This window comes from Eschrichtius robustus, chromosome 15, assembly GCF_028021215.1.
Source record: "Eschrichtius robustus isolate mEscRob2 chromosome 15, mEscRob2.pri, whole genome shotgun sequence".
Taxonomy (NCBI): Eukaryota; Metazoa; Chordata; class Mammalia; order Artiodactyla; family Eschrichtiidae; genus Eschrichtius; species Eschrichtius robustus.
In genome coordinates, this window is record NC_090838.1 from 12,429,942 (window position 1) to 12,443,538 (window position 13,597).

Sequence of the window (13,597 nt, forward strand, 5' to 3'; positions counted from 1 at the left end):
ATAAATACTGTTCTACAACAGTGTCGCAAGGGGCATCTGTTTTGCACACGTAACCTCCTTTCTCATAACATAAATGAACCATAAATATCAAAGCCAGAATAGATCTGAGACAACCTATGGCCCAAATATGGAGAGAAATTTGACCCAGGACATCCTTAATTTGGACACAAGCAAATATAATTCCTGGACAGAATGTCTAAAAGAAAATTAAACGCGGGTTACTTTTTCGTTTGCCTATAGAGTGAAGGATCATTCAGTATTGAAATTCACTCATTACCAAGTTGTCAGGTGAGAGCTGACCAGGGGCTGGCAAGACTGGCAAACTGTAGGAATTTGTATTCATAGGCACTGGCCTCCACATTTCCTGCACAGAGATCTCAGACTCTCTTTAAAACAGTGGGTGTCCTAACCCTTTAAGAGATTGGCATTCCATCATTTTATTTTATTTACTTATGTATTTCTGCAATTTATTTATTTTTGTGTACTTATAAAAAAAATTTTATTGGGGTATAGGTGATTTACAATGTTGTGTTAGTTTCAGGTGTACAGCAAAATGAATCTGTTATACATATACATATATCCACTCTTTTTTAGATTCTTTTCCCATATAGGCCATTACAGAATATTAAGTAGAATTCCCTGTGCTATACAGTAGGTCCTCATTAGTTATTTATTTTATATATTGTAGTGTGTATGTGTCAATCTCAATCTTCCAATTTATCCCTCCCCCCGCTTAACCCCAGTAACCATAAGTTTATTTTCTACATCTGTAAGTCTATTTCTGTTTTGCAGATAAGTTCACTTGTAGCCTTTTCTTAGATTCCACATATAAGCGATATCACATGATATTTGTCTTTCTCTGTCTGACGTACTTCACTCAGTATGACAATCTCCCTCATTTTAGAAAGACTATGGGCCATGGCATACGCTTTCCCAATACTCCCTTCTCATTGGATTCTGTTCTCCTTCCTCCTCTGAGGTCATCATATAAAATGGACTTCACATCTCATCTGACAAGTGCCAGTGACCACAGAATGGAAGCTGTCTCTGTCTGAGACCTCAGTGTGGAGAGGGTTGGTCCTAACGCTCACACTCAACATTTCTTGACTTTAGTTTTCCAGGTTCATAATCTCTTCTTTGAGCCTCTAGGAGTCCTTGGTTCTAATCACTTCTCTGACACTCACTTACTGTGAGTGATCCTGGGCTATTTCTTTCTCTCTTGGCCATGATTTCTCCATCTGAATTTTAAGGAATCTTATTTGATGCTGTACTTGAAAGCAGCAAGCAAAACTCAAGTGAAAGGATTTAATATTATGGTGATGATTTTCCAACCACAGGGAAAAGGGTTTCCTATGTTTGTTTCTGCTGAAATGTTGACAGCCTGTGTCTACTGAGACATTAGTCTCCTTCGTACCCGGGAGGCTCTTCCCATCCGCTCTGAGTTGAGATTCACATCCTATCCTCCAGCAAGAGAGTGCTGCAAGGCTATTCAGAATAAAGATTTACTTGTGCTTCACTTCAAATGAATCTCATCCCTGTCACCCACATAAAATAGTACATCTCAGGCCATCACCAAGAGGAAATTCCAAGTCTGCCAAATGCCTTCCTGCTCATGACACAGGAGCACAAGCAAGGCTCCAAACAGGCCCTGGCTCCTGCCTCATTTTCTAGACCCACCTCGCCCAGCTCCCCCCATAGTCTCTCCTCCTGCTTCAGACACACAGGGACTTGTAGTTTTCCATTGTCCATGTTCAGAGTGGCCTCTGAACTGGTATACACTGGTCTCTACTTCATCTGAAGAGCTTCCATTCATCCTTCAAAAACAGCACCCTCTCCCCCAAGAAAACTACATACCACTTTTTGCTACTTTAAAGGAGAGCTTCCATTATTTTCTCCCTCAGCATTTTTGATATTAATTTTTCTCTCATTCTTCTCATTTAATTATTTTAAAATCTTTTTAAAACTTAAAGATGAGTGTACATAATATACACATATACTTTTAAGAATAACAGGAAAATGAACACCCAGATACCAATCATCTGGCTTGATTACCAGCTTTTTGGAAACCTTTTGTGTGTCTTTCCCTAATTCCATTCCCTTCCCTTCCCCCAGAGGTCACCACTTTCCTGAATTTTTAAATTATCTTTTTTATTTCTATAGAGCTTGACCACATTTGTATGTACACTTAAACAACAAATTACGTAGTTTTGCCTGTGTTTGAATGTTATTGAATCAAATAACATATTCTTCTGACTTGCTTTTTTCACTAAACATTATAGTTTTGAGATTCATCCATATTAATGCATATCTTAAAGTCCACTAGTTAATTCACTTTTGTATAGCATTCCATTGTATAAATCATCACAATATACGTACCTATTCTCCTGATGATATAGTATTTTTTTTTGTTCTTATAAGAAATGCTTATAGACATTTTTGAACATTTTTCCTGATACAGATTACAAGTGTCTTTAAAATATATACTTAGAAGTGGCAATGTTGTGTCAAAGAATATGCACAATTCAATCCACTGGGCAATGCAAAATTATATTCAAAAATGATTATACCAGCGTGTCCTTCCTTCAGTTCCATTTGTAGTATCCAGGGGTTTGGTGTTTGTCTGTTTGTTTTTTGCCTTTTTCTTAAACTTTTTGGACTTGTTTTGGATTGATTTATATCCCCCCGCACACTTCAGTTTTCTTCAACTAGTGTAGCAGTTGTACATACACTTACATACTTATCTACTATCCATAATTAACTTAAATTCTAAACTCAGTCAATATTTTTAACTTCTTCTAAATAATACCAGAATTTCACTACATTTACTCTGACCATCCCAATTCTAAATAGTATGTTACTGTTGTCCTAAATTTTAGTTCTTTCTTGTTTATTTAACTGTACAAAGTACACATGTGATAATTATTTCATGCAGTACTTTTTTATATTTACCCATGTGGTTAACATTTTCTTTGTTTACTCTTCCTTCTTTATTCTCCAGCTTTCCTTCTGGAATTATTGTACTTCTTCCTGAAGAACTGGGCATAGAATTCTAGGCCAGTTATTTTCTTCCTAGAACTCTGAAGATACTGTTCTGATATTCATTATTACTATTGAAAAGTCAGACTCAGTCTAATTGAGTTCCTTTATAAAGTATTCTGGATTTTCTTCATTCCTCCTTCCAAGGTGTTCTCTTTGTTTTTGTCGTTCTGTGATTTGACTGAACAATATCTGGGTGTGGAATCTTTTCTTTAATCCTACTTGGAATTCGTTAGGTTTCTTGAATCTGAGACTTGTCGCTTCTCATAATTATGGAAAATTCTTAGCCATTTTTTCCTTTAAATACTGCTTCTATTTCAGTCTTTCTCCCTTCTATTTTGGGGTCTCTAATCAGACATAAGTTACATCTTCTCACTCTACTGCCCATATGTCTTAACTTTTCTTGTGTTTTTCCTGTTATTTGTCTCACTGGGACATGTTCTGGATAATTTCAGATAAATTTTTCAGTTCACAAATTTTCTCTTCAGTTCAATCTGCAGTTAAATTTATCTTATTTATATTTATAAAGATAAATTTTATAATTTAAAAAATTTTAACATGCACATTTTCTTTTTATTTTAGCTCTAGACATTATATTTCTTTTTTTCTATTTTGTATCTGCCTGATCAGTTTTGATAATATCTTATTTCTTCATTATACTTTTAATTCCTCTTTTATTTTAAAAATCATTAAAGATATTTGTTTTATATTCTGTTCCTCATAAGTGAAATATCTACAGCCTTTGCTGGTAAGACTCTACATTATTTATGCCAGCTCTAATGGTGACATTTTTCCATGTCTATTAGTGAGTTTTGATTGTGAACTCATAATCTTTAGATCTTTATTTGGGAGTTTTTTGAGGCTTTGGTTTAAAATGTATTTATCCACTTGTTTTGTTTGTTTGTTTTTTGTTTTTGGCCACGCCGTGCAGTCTGTGGGATCTTTGTTCTCTGACCAGGGATCGAACCTGCACCCCCTGCATTGGAAGCATGGAGTCTTAACCACTGGATGGCCAGGGAGCAGCTTATGCAGCTCAATATCAAAAAAACAAACAACCCAATCAAAAAATGGGTGGAAGACCTAAATAGACATTTCTCCAAAGAAGACATACAGATGGCCAACAAACGCATGAAAAGATGCTCAACGTCACTAATTATTAGAGAAATGCAAATCAAAACTATAATGAGGTATCACCTCACACTGGTCAGAATGGCCATCATCAAAAAATCTATGAACACTAAATGCTGGAGAGGGCATGGAGAAAAGGGAACCCTCACACATTGTTGGTGGGAATGTGAATTGATACAGCCACTATGGAAAACAGTATGGAGGTTCCTTAAAAAACTAAAAATGGAACTACTTTATGACCCAGCAATCCCACTACTGGGCATATACCCAGAGAAAACCATAATTCAAAAGACACATGCACCCCAATGTTCATTGCAGCACTATTTACAATAGCCAGGACATGGAAGCAACTTCAATGTCTATCAACAGAGGAATGGATAAAGAAGATGTGGTGCATATATACAATGGAATATTACACAGCCATAAAAAGGAATGAAATTGGATCGTTTGTAGATACATGCATGGACCTAGAGGCTGTCATACAGACTGAAGCAAGTCAGAAAGAGAAAAACAAATATCGTGTATTAACTCATGTATGTAAAATCTGAAAAAATTGGTATAGATGATCTTATTTACAAAGCAGAAATAGAGACACGGACATAAAGAACAAACGTATGGATACCTAGGAGGGAATGGGGGGTGGGTTGAACTGGGAGACTGGGATTGACATATATGAACTATTGATAGTATATATAAAATAGATAACTAATGAGAACCTACTGTATATAGCACAGGGAACTCTGTTCACTGCTCTGTGGTGACCTAAATGGGAACGAAATCCAAAAAAGAGGGGATATATGTATATGTATAGCTGATTCACTTTGCTGTACAGTAGAAACTAACACAATATTGTAGAGCAACTATACTCCAATAAAAATTTTTTAAAAATAAAATATATTTATCCAGAGAAAATTTTGCTTGTCTAGAGCAGTAGCAATCTAGACTATTAAAAGATAAAGCCTAGAGAGCTTTTTCTTCTTTACAGAAATAAATTTAATTATGATCACAAACCCACAGGAGGGCAGGCTTAAGCTTAGGTATTATGAGAGATGTCTTTCTTTAATTCTTCTCTCTCTTTCTCTCTTTTTCCTTCCCTCCTTCCTCCCTCCTTCCTTCTTTCCTCCCTTCCTCCCTTCCTTCCTTCCTTCTTTCCTTCTTTCCTTATCAGAACATGGCCTCACTGTATACTTTTGTAGGGTGGACTTTATCTCCTTATTCTCTTTCTCAAAATGTTGTTCCTCAACGTGGTCTGGATTTTGTGGGTATCTTTGATTTAGTCAGCTCTGCTGAAGGCCCAGATTTCTCTCCTATGTCATATAGCCCAAGTTTGCTCATTAAAACTCAAGTTCTGCGCACTCAGAAATCAGCATACATCCCCAGAGCATTCTAGATCCTGTTCTGGTTTAGCCTGTGGATTCATGCTTCTGCTTCCTTGTCATTTCTGGCTTCTGGGGAGTTTCCTTTTCTTCCACCTCAGCCACGTACCTCAAAATAATTTTTAATATTTTAACTGCATTTAAATTGCAGATTGAAGATTTTTAAATAAATATCTAGTCTATCATATTGTCAGAAATGGAATCCCCATCCTGATAATTCTTCAGTCTTAACACTGTGACAACAATTGCCAGGGTCAGTTTATTTCTCCGACTTTTTTCTGAGAGTTTCTTAAAGGCAAAAGCTATGACCCCTTCATCTCTAATTCCAGTTCCTGACACAAAGCAGGGGGCTCAGTGAAAGTTGGTTGGATGAATGAAACAATACATTTTAAAACGAATAATGCAATAACCAGAGATTTCCAGATACCAAACAGAATCAGCTTATTAAACTTGGTTACCCATATTCCAGGATGATTAATTATAAATTGGATTTTTAAAGCGATCATAGTCTTCTCAGAAATTCTGAGCCAGTAGCAGATTCATGAGGTCTGAAACCAAGTTGAGAGTTAAGCTCGAATATTGAATACTCCGAGGGACTGTGGCAGTACGTGCGGGGAGGGCTGAGCCCAAGGGGCAACAAGGTGGACAGGCAGGGAGGGCTGGCTTCCAACCTGCCGGAGTGGTTCTCACCGGGGCTGGGAGTCTCCAGGGAGACGGCACTGCGTGTAAGTCAGAGCAAAGGGGAGCCCGTGTGGACCCTGCGCATGCATGTCAGCATCATCCGAAGGGGAGAAGTGTAACTCCTTCGCTGCCAGCAGCCTCCTCTTCCGCACAGACCCACCAGAAGACTCCAAGCTGGCAGACACCACTGATTTGTCCATTGTAGAGCAGCTGCGGCTGAGACTCTTCTGGTGGCATTAACCCAAGAACTATTGGACGCGAAAGGATCCCAATGTAACACAGAGCAAGCCCCCTCCATCTGATTTCACAATTGTAATAATCAGAAACAGCCCTCTATACTCGAGAGCTACCCCTGCCCCCAACCAAAGAGTTCTTAATAGCTTCAGACTTCAAAGGGGAACGAATATTTGCACGGCCCCTTCTGTTATTCCCATTGTATGGCTAGATGATTAGGGACTGAAGCCACGTGTTCACTCTTAGCCCTGTCACTGCTGGGATCCCTTTTTAAGAAACCTGGGACCAGTCACCCCCTGACTGGGGACCTCGGTTTTCTCATCCATACAGTGGGGAGGGCACAGAATGCTCTTTAAGGGCCTTGCTAGCCTACTGAGTCTAGAATTCTAGGACTGCGAACTTTTTACTTCCTGATTTTATTATAGGCCACAGTTTATCTCCTACTTTGGAAACTGACAAATAGTTTCCAGTAAGACCTTCAGAATCCCCAGTCCACCAGTAAAAATAATGTAGGTGCATTTTTAAGAGTCTGTTTTTAAGCAGTTTGCCTATGGACATGAGGAGAACTTTCATTACTGGTGATAAGCATTCCAGGAGCCAGACATTTGAAAAATCACATCAAAATGGAACTGTACTCATTCTTCCTGTGGATTTATCAAGCTTGCCTAGTTCCTTCCATCTTGAGGCTTGCCTTGGGAATCCTGCATTTTCGCATGATTGTTTCCGGAGACCCAGCCAGAAATGATTCTTCCATAAAATCGCAATAGAGAACCATTTCACTGATTCTGAGACTCAGGAACGCCCTAGGCCTGAACACCTGTTATATTTAGCTTTCCCCCAATAATTCAGATTGTCCTCAATCCCCTTCCCTCACCCAATTAAACAGAGTTTTAGGGTCACAGGGATTGATTTCCTAGGACTCAGTGTCCCTGCTGTCACACAGACACACTGACGGCAGCCTTCCCTGCCTTCCCTAGTTCCAGATTGCCCAGTTTTTTCAACACACCTTTAATGAGCACACACCCAGGTGTTCAGGTGGGCACCAAGGGATACAAAGCTTCAAGAACAGGGTCTGAAGTGCCTAGTAGGGAGGGGAAGGCAGGTTGCTTTATGACTTTCAAGGCCCCAGGCACTTTTGCCTTCATGGGCCCCTTCCCCTGTTAAAAACTTTTTAAAATTTATGTTTTTTGACTGCATTGGTATAAAGATGAATACAGTCTGGGCTGAATTCATTATTGCATGTTCATTATTATTGGGTTCAGTTTTTCTCCTGATTTTAAAAGAAATGAAAACATCATGATCTGCCCCTAAAAATACCATGGGCCCCAGGCACCACTCCTAATGGGAAAGTCAGCCCTGGACACGGGGAGAAGGGTTGCATAAACAGAGGCGGCAAGTAAGCAGGCAGAGGCAGTGCAGTGGGAATCCCACTGATCTCTGGGACCCCCGGGGCAGGGCCTTCTAACTCAACAAGTCGTGGCCCCTTCCCGGAGCCGGACAGTTCAGTGTGAGGCCTGAATAAATGTTGAGGCTGAGGAGGAAGAGACAGGAAGGTCTTTGGGGAAAAGCAGATGATGTGAGAGACGAAGAAGTAAGAAATGGGGACGTGTGTCCAGGGAGCTGGAAGCTGCTGGAGCAGGAGATACCAAACGGGTGGTCAGGGCTGGGGCTGGAGAAGCGCGGGTTCCGATGGTGACAAATCTCATGGGTCCATTTAGTAGCATGAACTTTGTCCTGGATGAACAGTTGGCCTTCAAAAGGAGAACAACATGATCACATGTTAGATGGGAAAGACTTGGAATTACATGTACAAATTGAACTAGGCAAGGAAGTGAGGGGTGTGTGCGTGTGTGTGTGTGTGTACGCCTGTGCACGCTCATTCCAGGAGCAGCTAGAGGGCATATTCTGCTCCACTGGGGCCTCTTTGAAGGCCAGCAGACTTTCTTTCTTGGATGTTCCGCTGGTCTGAGAGGCACAGCCTCTGACAAAGTCAGTTTTAGGAGGAGAGGCTGCACAGTACGGTCTCTGCAAATTCTTGTGAAAAAAATACAAAGTTAAAAATTTTTGTCCTGTGATATCACACGTGACAATGTTTGGTACTGTTTTCGACAGAGACAGAGAGAGAACAGTCCCTCATGGAAACCCTCATCTTTCCCACCCTAGAAACGGCACACAGTTCCCAGAGCCGGCTCTGCTCCCCTCACCCCCGTGAGACTTCGTGCAAACCATTCCTTCGCCCCACACACCTTCCCCTTCTTGGATTGCTTGCTGAACACCTGCTGCCTTTAAGACGTAGTTCAAGTGCCTCCCAAGCAGGTTTCCTGCTCCTCGCTCCTGCCCCCAAGGTTCCTCCCTCCCTCCTTTGGTCGGGGACCAGGCATGGTCTTCTCCATCAGAGCACGCTCACTGGGTACCCCACGTGCGAGCACGGCTGGAGCTCCACCAGAAAGGCAGGCCCCTGAGGGCAGGGACTTGGTTTAAGTGTCTCTCCAAGGTCTGGGCCACTGCCCAGCACACAGGAGCTGGGTAACCTCGGATCAATAGACCTTTTAATCATGAAACTTTGAAGCTCACTTCACTTTAGTAAGGTGGGATCATGACTCTTGATTTTAAGCAAAGTGGCCCAAATCTGAAAAACACCCATGAAGCAGGGTTTTTGAACTTTAAGCCAAAGTACTGAAATTTCTTGTACAGAACTGTCTCTGCTTTAATCCCTCACTTTGTCAGCATTAGGTTGTAAGTCTCAGACTATAGGGGCCAAAGTCACCACTGTGGGTTTATTTATTTATTTATTTATTTATTTATTGTATAAAATAGTTTCAAGCTCCCAATTTGTGTTGATGCATTCTATGAGAGAGGCTTTTCTAATGGGACAAAACGGAATCACGCGTGTGTTTAGAGTTCAGTTTTCCAACTTAAATTTTTCTGCTTTCCACAGAGGAAGACATTTAGGAAGGAGCTGAAAGTGTGTGATTCACAGATTGCATCTGGGTTCGCAGAAGAAATAAGGATGATGGAGGACACCCTGGCCCCTCAAGATCCAGTTTCTTCTGTTTGCTGGGGATGGAGGAAGAGGGCAAATGGCTTGAAAATTCTTCACTGTGTGCCTGAGTCTGCCCGCGGGCTGGTGCCCCAGAGGCTCATTGCTCTCTCTGGCCGGCTGTGTCCCCGGACCCAGAGCAGAGAGACCCAGGCTGGGTTCAGAGCGGGGGCAGGCTGGACACGGGCATTGCTGCCCTTTACCGAGCATGTGCCGTGCACCAGGCCCTGTGCGAGGGCTTTTCAGACGCAGACTCTCTCATCCAATCCTCACAGTTCCTTCATTCCAGAAACGTTTAATAAACTGCCTCTGGGTATCACGATGCCCACTGGAGATACAGGGATTTTTAAAATGTTTAAAACAGCAAAGTTCCAGTTCCTCACTGCGTCTGCATTATGTTTGGGAAAGCACACAGCAATAATTAAATGTATAAACAAACAAACTGAGTGTCAATAGCACAACAGGAAAGTAAACAGGGCAAAGAGTTGGAGGGCAATAGCAGGTATTTCATATGAAAGAAGGCCTCTGACGAGATGAGGCTTGGCAGAGAACTGGGTGACGTGAAATGGGGAACAGTGTTTGAAGGCCTGGAGGCAACACTGTGTCTAGCAGGCTTGAAAAATTATTATCATCCTGCAAATTACTATTATTCCCACGTTACGGGGAAGCCATCCCAGGCTTCCACCTGTATGGCAGAGAGACTTGTCCAAGATCACAGAACTAGTGAACGGTACTGCTGTCATTTGAACCTGAGCCTCTCTGACTCCAAAGCCTTTGTTCTTTCCATCCCACAGCCATGTTTCAAGGCAGCTCTTGGTGGTTGAAAAGGAAGAGTCATACGACCCCTGAGCTCATTGTCCTGCCTCAAGCCCCACCCCAGGAAGTTTCCTGGCACTTCCTCCATCCGTACATCAAGCAGTGGCTACTGTACAGTGACTACAATCGTTATGCACCTGCCTGTACTGGGCAGCGAGGGAAACCCCGTGCCTGAGCTCCCGCAATCTCACTGCAGACAGCTACGTGGGAGGGACGCAAGTCAAGCCTGCGGAAGGTCAGAGAAGCAGACAGGCTCTCTCAACCGGGGGAGCCTGGGAAAGAGCCTGGAGGAGACACAATACAGGCTGGGCTCGGCGAGTGAGCAGAGCAGATACGCTTCTGGTTGGTGCCTACTCAGCTCGCTCGTCATCCTCACCTGGGGTAGCTGAGGTCATGTGATGGCCATTCGTCCCTCCCCTCTTCTCATTCCCTGCTGGTAGAATGTTGTCTGTCGCCCTGACCCGACCTTGGCCACATGATTTGCACTGGTTCATGGAAGGTGGGTGGAAGCGACAGGAGCCTGTTTTGATCTGAAGCTTTAAGAGTCAGGGCAAGGCGCCACCAGTGTCTCCATCCTGCCACTTTACCATGAGCAGAGAAACGCCCTATAGCTGCTGGTCCCAGAATGAGTGGACATGGTAGGGGCAGACCTTAGCCCAACCCATCCTCTAGGGCCGAGCTCAGCCAATCCCGGCTGAGCTGGGAGATGCCAGCAGTGTCACAGCTGACCTATCCACCTGTGACTGTGACATAACCATGTGTTTTAAAAAGCCAGTAAGATTACTGGTGCTGCGTGTGTGACCCAAACAGGTAAACCCAGGCAAGCATCTTGGAGCACCTCTGGTCCAGTGGCTTTCGACTGACCTCCCATCAGTGTTGTCTGGGAAAGTTTTAAAACACTGTTGAGCTCAGCTCTCAAGGACTCTGCTTGAATGGTCCGGGGGCTGGGCCAGACAGCAGTACTTTGGATAGATTCCCAGGTGGTTCCAATGTGCAGCCGGGCCTGAGATGCTCCGCTCGGCCAACTTCCGGCTGCTCCACCATCTCAGTGAAAGAGGAATGACCGACGGGAGTCCTCGGAGAGCAGCAAAGCCTAGCCCGGTAGCTAAGCCTTTCTGATTCGCACTCTCTCCCTTACTAATTGGGAAGCTTCCCTGACCTCTTCTGGCATCAGCAATCTCCACCTTCCCATGGCCTTTGAGCCCAGAGCACAACACATACAAATCCCACCGGGTTGGCAAAAAAAAAAAAAAAAAAAAAAAAGGAAGCTGGGCACAGGAAGTGAGATATCAGTGCAGTTAGGCTATTCTGGGGACGAATCAAATCATGGGGGCTCAGGAATTGTAAGCATATCAGCTTTTCCCCATGTCCTTTGTGCTGGATTTAGTTGTCACCCCTTCCCCCCTGCTCCCCACTTCCCACTCCCTGCCCCCACGTGGACCTGGACCCTGGACTATTCAGGGGGTTCCGGCTGAATCAGGCTGAGACCTGGCCACCACCTTCCCACGGTCCACACCACTCGGTCCAGCATTTCGCATGTAGCACACCCTGAAGGTAGAGTTTTTTAATGTAGTGGTAGGGAATTACCCAGATCATCATATTTTTTTGTTGTGGATCGAAGCCCTTTCAAATCTGACCTGCTACTAAAACAAGATCACGTGAGTACAGGCACACCAGTTTAACTGGGGGTAAAAAAATGATCCTCACTTTTCCAGCCTCTGGCAGTGGAGTTGTCCCTGGTTACTGCTCTGCCTCCGTCTCCGCAGAGACTACTCTGGGCCCAGTAACCATGGTGATAGGAGAAGATGTGAGCAGATGGGAGCTCTACTTCCAGAATTTAAAGTCCTCATGTTGGGGGAAGTGTGCAGGAATGAGGGGCGGGAGGAACAAGGGTAAGGGAGGGAGGAGAAGTTACAGTATTTTAACCCAGGAATGGATTGCCGTGCTGGGGACGAACCAGAAGGAGTGATTTTTTGTTGCCGAGCCAAACTCTTCTCCTTGACCTCGATAACGATTTATTCCCCCCCCCCTTCCCCTTGCTGTCAGATCCTTCTAGACAATAGCATTCCTAGGGAACTGGAGACAAAAGATTTCTGTACCATGCAGAGTGGGAGGCGCTTTTTAACCACATTCAAATGTATTGCATGAATATATGTTTAATGATGTATCATTCACTTAAGAAAACAAGGGTCTGAAATCGTGTCAATTTAGATTCAGTATGATTGATGATGGAGTGTTGAGAGGACCACAGCCCAGGAGGTATGCAACCTAGGCTGTAAGGCTGGTTCAGTTACTCACACCCTCCTCACCCCCCGGGCAGCCTTGGGCCGGTGACTTCTCCCGGAGACTGGGTTTGTATCTCCAAGGTGCTCTTAAGATGTCTGTTGACTTTGAAGTTATGTGAAAAAAAATCTTACTGGATGTTAAACTGAGACTTTTGGTGTCAGTTTCTGCTGAGATCCCCACAGGCTGACACCAATAAAATAGGTGACAAACAACTATGCAGGGCATGTGTAAAATTGCAAAATGTGTTTTTCAGTCCTTAGCCGAAAAGAAGGTTGAAGAGTAGACAGGGAAGATTTTTTTGGAGAGAGTTTCAGTTTGCTGAGGGTCACTCCCAGCTCCTGGGAGAGAGGACAGTGGGTCATTCTGCCCGCCTCCCACCCAACATCCAGGGAGGGACCATCAGTAAACCCACTTGGAGAGCTTGACCCCTGACCCTCTGGAATCGGGGGAAACATAGAGACTTGTACCTGACCCAGAAAGGGGGTCATGGCTGAGTGCTACAGCCTGCGGTGGGAGCATGGTGAGAAAGACGGTGAGTTCTGGAAATAATGGGAGGAGAAGAAAAGTGGAGAGGAGGAGAGAAACTTTAGATTGCACAGGGAATCTTGGATCTTTTACTGTAGACCAAAATAGACTTTCTATTTGGTTTATTTATTGAGGGAGACTGGAGAAGCTGACACCAAGCCTGACACTTCATCCAGGGGATGTGGTGGGAGGGGATATCCACTGAGAGCATTTAATGAGGAACAACGAGAAAAAATGAAGTGGCTTTCTGTTTGTGCCCTACTGTGCCAGCTCACTCAGTAAACTGGTTATGGGTTTTTATGGGCTGAATTGTGTCCCACCAAATACATGTATTGAAGTCCTCACTGCCAGTACCTCGAATGCGACTGCATTTGGAGACAGGGTCTTTAAAGAGGTAATTAAGTTAAAATGAGGTTATATGGATGGAACCTAATCCAATATGATCGGTCTCCTTATAGGAAAAGGCAATTAGGAC